Below are 9318 nucleotides of genomic sequence, written 5' to 3' on the forward strand. Positions count from 1 at the left end.
ATCTCTAGACCAGGCTGGCCTCGAACTCAGAGATCCACCTGCCTCTGCCTCCTGAGTGCTGGAACTAAGGTGTGCACCACCACTATGACTTCAGCCTTAAAGGAAGAGTGAGAGGGAAGATAATCCGGTTGGTGTAGTGGTCTAGCACTCAAGAAGTAGTGGCAGGGAATGCAAGTGTGAAGCCAACTTGGGCTAAATGATGAGATGGTGTCTCAAAAATTCTAAGATTGAGGTTGCCACTTGGGGGTGAGCGCTTGTGTAACACATGCAAGGCCCTGGAATTAATCCCTGACTGGAGGCGGGTATGGTAAAATGTAGTTCTGGCTGTGCAGGCCTTCCTTCACCCCATCCTAAAGTCATCATCCCATCCTGTCTCCCTGCTTGGGCCCTTAGTGACATGTGACAAGGTCTTCAGTGCCTGCTCTGGCCAGTATTACCCTGGGAAGAGCCCCCTTTAAGTCACAGTTCCAGGCCCCCTTTCTCCAGGTGCTATCTGCACGGAAGGCTGGCACTCTGCCCACCTGCCTGCTCCACCTGGCACCTTAAATACTGAGCAGATGTCTTCTGCACTTGTCCGGCTAACAATGACACTGACACGCACGTACACGCGTGCATGCGCGCGCGCGCACACACACACACACACACACACACACACACACACACGGGGTAGGTTCCAGTGGCCATGTTCATGTCTGCCTTTGTGATCCCTCACCGTGGGTTATGGGTGTGCGGCCCAGGGTGGCACCTGATTCCCTCAGAGCCAATCAGATCTTCACCTGGGAATTTGGGTTTAGATCTGCCAAGTCCTAGATGCTAGTTATAAATGTGGCTGGAATCCAGGGTCACAAGACCAGAATCCTGTCAGAGGGGACAGAGAAGCAAAGGCTGCCAGCAGGGTGCAGAGAATGAAGATTCAAATTCTCTAGCCTTCCAGGTCCCACCTCCCTAGGCTAGCCCCACCCCCAGCCTTGTTCTCTGTTACAAACCTTCCTCCTAACACACCTCTATTACTGAAGCTGGTATGCTTGGATTTTCCTAAGTAAGGCAGGAGCTGAGGGCTGGCAATATAAAGATGAACACCCAAAGGTAGAGATGTAGAGTTGGCACTGACATGGCAGAGGCGGGGCGGGCTAACCGTACTGGATGGGCCAAGGGTCCTATACAAGCTTCACAGTGATGGTAGGTGGCTGAGATGGTTTGAAGAAGTGAGAGACATTCTCTAGAGACAGGCTGGGGTGGGCGAGGCATTGCAAGCAGAGGGAACAGCAAGCGTAGGTACACAGAGGCACAAAACAGCCTGGCCTGCTGGAGGAGCTGCCAGGTGTTCAAAGTGTGCTGCGGAAGCGGAGAGGTGGGGATGCACAGGGAGTTAGGTACAGATCATAAAGGGCTTTGAATACCATGCTAAGAAGCTGAGGCCGTTTCCTGTCAGCTATGGGGAGCTATTGAAGTATTTTAAGTAGCAGGGGGTGACAGGGTCAGTTCTATGTTTTGGAAAGATCGCTCTGGGGAATGTATGGAGAAAAGGCTGAAAATGCAGGCTTGGAGGCAGAGAGGCCACTAAGGATGCTGCAGGATGAGGTACCTGCTCTTTATGCACCAGCCAACTCACTGTGTACCTACTAAGTGCCAGAGCTGGGTAACACAGGGTCCAGATCCACCGATTAGACTTCTCTGCTCAAATGACACTTGGGTTGTTGTCTAGGACCAGGAGTCAGCAGGGTCCCCAGGAGGGGGTGTGCATCGGGGACAACATGTGCAAATGTCCTGCGGTGGAGGGTAAGGAAGAATGCGGAAGATGATGTAAGTAGGGAGGTGAGGACCAGATCGCATGGGGCCTTGGAGACTGCGTCAGTAAATCTGGATTTTATTCTAAGAAGTCCTGGAAGTTTTAAGCAGGGAAATGACACAATCAAACATTTATCTTTAGAAGACTGTGCTGGCTACATCTACAAGATGCTAGCAAGCGGGGCAGGCAGGAGAGTGTGAGGAGTCCAGCTAGGTGGTCGCCGTGGGAATCTAGATGACAGAGAGTAATGTCCTAGCGGGGGCTGTGGGTAGGAAGAAGGGCCACAGACCTGACCCAAGAGAGGAACGCTGGAGAACAAGGCTCACTAGGCTTGGCTGTAGGCTGTGGGGGCGAAGACAGGGAGGTGTCCAGGAGAATTTCCAGCTTCCAGCTTGAGCAAGTGGGTGGGTGATGTTGATGGTGACAGAGACAAGCCAGGGACCCTGGAAGCAGAGCAGGTGCAGGTGGGTGGAGCTGGGGACCTGGGTTTGATCCTAAGGCTGTGTCTAGGACGCATAAGACCTACAGGTACTGAACCCAGAAGAGATAATTAAATTCAGAATAGAAAGTCAGATGACCTGGGTAGGGTGGGCAAGAGAGTAGTGGTATAGGGAGAAGAGGGGTCAGTTTAATCTCTGAGAAGTCATGGCAACAGCAGGACCTGGGGGCAGAGTGGTCAGAGATTCTGGGCTTGGACAGTAAGAATCATGAAGCCAAAAGTTTATCCTCTTTCAGATCCCGAAGGCATCTGGCCTTGAGTCTCCCTCTCCCAGCCAAGAAGCATACCCTGGGCTTCGACTGTGTTCAAAAGCTTTCGCTTCCCCTGTTCCCCTTCATCCCTCTGGGCAAAGCCAAGCTCTCCCTTCCAAGCATGACAGCGCATGTCTCTAATTCCAGTGCTTAAGGAGCTGGGACCAGATAATTGCCACAAGTTTGAAGTAGCAACCAGGCAAGCCAGAGCTACACAGTAAGATCCCGTGAGTGAGTGAGTGAGTGAGTGAGTGAGTGAACTAATGAATGAATGAATGCCAAGTTCTGCCAGGCTCAGCTCAGGCAGTCCCTCACCTAAGTGAAGACTTCCCAAGCCATGCTGCTGTCTTGCTACCAGTCACCCTGTCTTTGAATCTCAGGTCTCTCTCTGGACGACTGTGGGACTGTGGTCAGATAACCTCAGTTCCCTCATCCGTACCGTGGAGGTGATGATCATCTTCCCCTTGTTGGTGAAAATGAGTATGTAAAGTGCTTAGCGGAAGAACCGTAGGGTAAACACTATGCAAGCCTTACTGTGACTAACAACCCACCCCCCTTTGGACAGATAGTCAACCCCCACCCCACCTTTGACATCCTCCCCTCAGGAACTATTTCCAAGGCTGTCCCCTCTCCCTGGATTATGAACTAGATAATATGAAAAGACCAGTGCTAAATGAAAGCCCAGGCCCTTGTTCAAAACAATTCTTTCCAGACAGTGGTGACAGAAAATTAAAGTGTGGAGTCACACTAAGCACAGGGGTCTGTCCCTACCTCGAGCCAACTTCCCAGGCTAGCCCTCACATGAGGTAGTAAAAATGCCACCTGGCATAGGGCCTTACAATTTCCAGCTAGAATTTCACTTTTTGCTTCCCATTTCATAGCTGACGACGGTCAAGTTTAGACACAGGCATGCTCTGCTTCTGAACTGCCGAGTTAGGATTTGAACACAGAATGGACGAGCATCAAAGCTCTATACCTTGCCCCCTGACTCCCCAGAGGCTGGGAAAACCTGGCCCCAAGGGCTGAGCTCAGTCAACAAGGCTGAGATGTGGCTCAGCCCACTGAGAGGGATCTGAAGACACTAGGACTGCCTCCCTCCTGGGAAGAGTCACATAAACAAGGGCTCCCTGGGTACCCTCTCTGCTGCTACCTAAGGGAAGGGCTAAGAGAGGGCAAAAGGTCACTCACGCAGAGGCTCCCTTGTGGCCCACAGGCATACCTAGAACTCTGGCCCTGCCTCCACTCCTTAAAACCCTTTAGGGATTGCCACTGGCTTCAAAATAAGCCTCCACATCTCTAGTATACTGCTAACCCAGGGTTGTGGAGCTTGGTTGTCCTCTAGCCTGCCACACACCGCTCCCCTATATTCACCAGGATGTTCCCACACCACCGGAATCCCCAAACACTGTTTCCTCCCTGTTCATCCTTGCTTCTTTGCCTCCTTGCCTACATGACACCCTCCATGCCTCACTAAGAGGAAGCCCTTCCTGAACCCCAGAAGGTAGGGGAGCAACCTGCAGTGATAGGCCCATGAACCCTTACTTTCAACACACGTCATATATGCTCTAGACCATGACCCTATTAGAGAGGGCCTCCAAGATTCCCAGAGCTTGCTGTACCAGTGGTACTGAGTGACAGATGCACCATCCTGCAACAGAGGCAAGAGGGCCCTCACTCCCTTCTCCCACTCCTCCCCGCCTCCCCTTTCTTGGTTCTTGTGCAATGACCTTGATTGGTATTTTGGAGTTTTTTGTTTGTTTGTTTGTTTGTTTGTTTGCTTTGTTTTGTTTTTGAGGCAGGGTCTCATGTAGCCCAGGCTGGCCTCAAACTTGCTAGATAGCTCAGGTTAGCCTGGAGTTCCTGATCTACTTGCCATCAGCTGGGATTATGGAGTATACTACCATATTCGGGTCTTATTCAGCTATCTTGAGCTCCAAGAGTGAAGAGTCCACACTTGCAAGGAATGAGAATCATCACACAGAGAGGATCCCCACCTGTCCTAGGCTGACTGCACATTTTGGTAACACACTTAATCCAGCAGTACCGTCTAGGCAGGTGGGCCAGTATGGATGCAAAGCACACCTGGTTTGGGCTTGGGTTTTTGAAACAAGGTCTCGTTCTGTAGCTCTGACTGGCCAGGAACTTGCTATGTAGACTAGGCTTGCAACAGTCCTACTGCATCTGCCTTCCCAAATGCAAGGAATACAGGCAGGTACCACCAAAGCCTGGCAATCACTCTTGCTTTCCAGAGCCAATGAAGGCCAGGGAGTCGAGATGGACACGTGTAGTCGTCACAGGTGGAGGACACAAACCTCGCTCTGTCTAGTGCCCAAGCACCTTGTCTTCTCTCTGCCACTGACCCCACACCCCTGTGACTCATCGGCCACAACGAACACATCTCACCCACGGCGCCCATCCCAGCCTACAGAGCCCCTGTGTCTGGTTACGAACATCTCTGTGGAACACAGATCTGCCATGAAAAGAGGCCAGTGGCCAAGTCATCTGTACCCACTGTGAAAGAAACACCCCATGTCAGCCAAACACAAATGGGGGAGGCACCCCCATTATCAGCAAAATGTTGTAGGAGATGCACTCTGCGCCCCAAGTCAGCAGAATGCTAAGGGAAAGAGCCACTGCCATAGTCAGCAAAAGGTTCTGTGAGAGGCACTTTGCTACACCCCCTGAGCCTGGGCTCGTGACAAGACTGAGGTACATAGAGAAGCCTTCCAAGGCAGGGTTCCTAGGGCCAGAGAGCCCTGGGGTGGCTGTTTCCTGGGGTGGGGAGCTTCAGCTGGGTAGTGGGGCAGACTCAGGTGAGAGTTCTCACATGGCACTAATGAAATCAACCACCAGTCTCCCTCCCCCTCCCCTGGGACCCTCCAGGCTCCAGCTGATGCAATGCCCAGTCTGATAATTGTTTTCTTCACTCCTTAAAGGGCCAGCCACTTCTGCAACTATGGACAGACATCACCCAGACCCCTGACAGCCCCTACAGAGCTCAGCATCTGGTTAGGGAGAGGAGGGGCCCAGAGAGCCAGCAGCGTCAGACCTGGGCTCCAAAGAGTAAAATCCAGTCAATGTCCAGAGACTAGGAGTGGCAAGGAGGGAGAGAGAACAGTTAAGACAGTGATAGCGACCACATGCCCTGGAGGATGGGAATAAGGTCCCTGCTGAGTCCTCAGTTCCTGGCTCCAGCATGCCTGCCCCAGCACTGGGCACAGTGCTGTGTGTAGCTCAGTAGTTGTCCCCTGAGCTGATGAGGATAGACACAGGAATAAGCTGCTCAGACCTACCATTGTATTTACTCCTCCTAAAACACAGGTCTATTTTGCTGGAAGAAGCCCTGAGAAGGCAAGTGATTTCTTTAATATCGCAAAGCCAGGAAATATCAGAGCCTGGGTTTGAAGATAAGTTTAATCAGCTCTGGGCTTGTAAACGGTCAGATGTCTGTAAACTCTAGGAAGTTGCACGGACCCCTCCAGCAGGCCCCTGTCCAGAGAATGTCCCATTAGGCTACCCTCTTCGTTTGACTGTATGGACAGTTGCCAGCTGTGTGATTGTGATTATGGACTAATTGGTGGCTGGCTGCAACTGTGGAGATGATTTGTTAACCCCTTGGTGAAAGACCCTCTTTCCACCATTCAGGCCCCAGACCCAAGTGTGAAACCGTCACCAGCAGAGAACTCATAGACCTCACCCTTAGAGACAGAGTTGGACACAGCCATTCCCCCAGGCCCAAGCCCTGAAGGCCCGTGGTGGCATTGCCAGCCAGAGCCCCTTGTTTCTCCAGCTTTAGGTATAGAATTTCCCACCTCAGCCTGGGACTACAAGGGCTATGGACCATTCATGAGCTTCTGTGGCACTAGGAGGAGACCCACTCCCTCAGACTGGGCTGTCCAAAGGTGACAGGGGCCTGGGTTCCAGGCAGTCAGGAGGCCAGCCAAGGGGACCTATCCTCCCAAACGAACGAGATGATGCCAGAATGGCCCATGAAGGGTCTTGCCAAGCTTCCCTGAAGCCCTGGGCAACCCATCCTGCCCCTGACCACTTTTCCCCAGCTTCCCAGAAGCCCCCTCTTCCTACCCTGAGGCTGCGTGAGCACCACCTCGCTCCTTCCCGAGGAGGGGGGTGTTTTCTCTGGGTACAATGGTGTCACGTTGGGAGGAAAAAGTGGCCGCTTCCCAACCAGGGTACAGGCAGGAGGGAGAAAGGCAAGCTGCCTTTCCAGGAGGGATTTTAAGCACTTTCCAAAAATGCCATGCCAAGCAATGCTGTTGAAGACTAGGGCCCCAGGTGAGCCCTGAGCGTCAGCAAAGTACTCCAGATTCTGGGGAGAATCTACCCCATTTTCCAGGCTCAGCCCCCGCCCCACAATCATCTCAGGCTGTGCGCATCGCGGGCCCCCGCCCCTCAGACCTGGCACACATCCCTACGTAGCGCTCGGCGGCCGGCCGGAACCCCCTCCCCGGCGTGGTCCCTGGACCGCAGCCCCCTCCCCACGCCCACTCGCAGGCACGCAAGGCCTGCTGACTTACCCCGAGGTGGGGCTGGGGTCCACGCCGGGAGCGAGGCTCCGCTGGCGGAGTAGCTCCGCAAGGCGAGGCAGGTGCTGCCCCGGGACCCCGCCCCGCGGACCCGGCAGTAGGCGCGGCCCGGCCCCTGGCGGGCGCGGACTCCGAAGGGGTAGGGACGCGGGGCGGGGACGGGCAGCGACAGAGACTCACGGGGGCATCGCCCGCCACCGGGCCGGACAGCTCCGCTCCGCCCGCCTGCGCTGCTGGCTCCGCAGCCACTACAGTTCTCAGTCGCCGCCGGGTGCAAAGCCAGAGCCACGGCTGGCGGGAGGCGAAGAGGGCCTGACAGGGGCGGGGCCTCGGGCTGGTGGGAGGGATCAGCTAACGGGGCGGGGTCATGTGGGCGTGGTTTTATGGTGGGCGGGGCCTTGGGGATCTGAACCTTCTAGGTCTATCCATGCTGAGTAGGCCTAGAAGGGGTGAGCCCCTAAGAAACAGAGGCTGGGACCGCTCAGGGAAATAGTTCCCTGTCTCTAAGATGCTCCCTCTTGTCCTCTGCCTGTCTATACCTCTACACCAACTGTTCCTTCTCATCCTTCCTTGTCTTTGAGGGTACTTCCCAGGTGCCCCCAATCTACTCTGAACCAGATCCAGGAACTTCATATGGTGAGCAATAAGGCTAAGCAATATACAAACATTTTAAAGACCAGGATTGAAAAAGAAGGAAAGCAAGCAAGCAGGTTAGAGAGGAGAAAGTACTTACTTACTCAAGCACTTGCTGTGAAAGACCTTCTGGGGTTAGAGAGAGGCCAGCAATTAAGAGAGCCCTCTGCTCTTGAAGGGGATCAGAGTTCAGTTCCCAGCATCCACATCAGACAACTCCCAACCACCTGTAACTCCAGTCCCAAGGAGTCTGATGCCCTCTTCTGGCGTCTGCAGGCACCAGCACACATATGCACACACAGAAGTAAAAATATGTCTTTTTTTTTTTAATGTCCCTTTTGGACTTAGTGGAAGGGACTAGAGTGTCAGTCCTCGTGACCCTGTTAACTCTCTCCCAACATGTGAGAGTGGTTTTCAATTTGGATGGTTTTGTCCTGAGGAGATTTTTCACAATATCTGGAGTTATTTTTTGTTTCCAGAACCATGAGGGGCTTTCTTGATGGTTTCTGTTAAGAAGAAACCCTAAAACTGTACTGGCCAGTCCTGACACCAGAAGGTCTCAAACCCAAAGTATCTCTCTCTATATATATATATGTGTGTGTGTGTGTGTGTGTGTGTTATATACATTATATGCACATATTACATGTTATATACTATATATATTATATATATAGACACACACACACACACAGAGAGAGAGAGAGAGAGAGAGAGAGAGAGAGAAAGGGGGAATTTCTTAGAATGGCTTACAGGCTGTGGTCCAACTCGTCCAACAATGACAGTCTTCCAACAGAAAGTTCAAGAATCCAGTAGTTGCTCAATGGGACCAGACGTCTCAGCTGGTTTGCGGTATGTACCAAGTCCTGAAGGAAGAGACCCTAGTGCCAATGAAGAACTGACTTGCTGGCAAGAATGAAGGCAAACAGACAAAGACAGCGAAGCTTCTTTCGTCCCTGTCCTTTCTATAGGCTGCCAGCAACGGTGGATCTTCCCACCCCAAAAGATCCAAGTTAAAAATGTGTCTTCCCACGTCACATGATTTAAGAAAATTAAGAAAAATTAAGAAAAAAAATCCCTCCCAGGTGTATCCAGCTACTTGGGTTTCAGTTAATCCCAGGTGTAGCCAAGTTGATAACCAAGAACAGCCATCACACTGGGCTTGGCACCTACCCTAATGAACTTGAGGTGGATGGGCAGATCAGGACCTGAAAATACCTCTTCCAGGGTCCTGCCTGCTCCCAGCTCGCTGTGCTTAAGTGAGTTTAGGACCAAGCATCTCTGCCGTCATTCTGGAAGGGTTATTTTGTTGTCATTGTTTTGGGTTTCTCTGTGCATCCCCAGCTGTCTGGGAACTCACTCTGTAGATTATGCCAGCCTCGAATGCAGAGATCCTCCTGCTTCCTGCCTATGCCTCCCAAGTGCTGGGATTAAAGGTGTGTGCCACCAGGCCCGGCTACTGCGGGAAGGTTCTTAATTTTACAAAATGTGAATGATGAGTGGGGCGGTAGAAAGGACCAGGGAAATAACTCGGATAAAGGATCTCCCTCATCGTCTTCCATACCTTCTCCACATGGTAAACTGAGGCCCAGCAATGTAAAGAGT

At 52.4% G+C, this 9318-nt stretch overlaps 1 protein-coding gene across 3 annotated transcripts in view; it reads right to left on the reverse strand.

Annotated features, from left to right (window-relative positions):
• Rims3 (regulating synaptic membrane exocytosis 3) overlaps nt 1-7299 on the reverse strand; it is a 39742-nt gene extending 32443 nt beyond the window's left edge. Inside the window, exon 1 of one of the 3 annotated variants that reach the window (XM_085686517.2) lies at nt 7075-7299. The gene's annotated coding sequence lies outside the window, so the exon portion shown is untranslated. The remainder of the gene's footprint in view (nt 1-7074) is intronic. The other 2 variants (XM_048434553.3, XM_048434551.3) reach the window with 2 other exon arrangements.
• Nucleotides 7300-9318: the final 2019 nt, after the last annotated feature.

This window comes from Myodes glareolus, chromosome 3, assembly GCF_982192425.1.
Source record: "Myodes glareolus chromosome 3, mMyoGla1.1, whole genome shotgun sequence".
NCBI lineage: Eukaryota > Metazoa > Chordata > Mammalia > Rodentia > Cricetidae > Myodes > Myodes glareolus.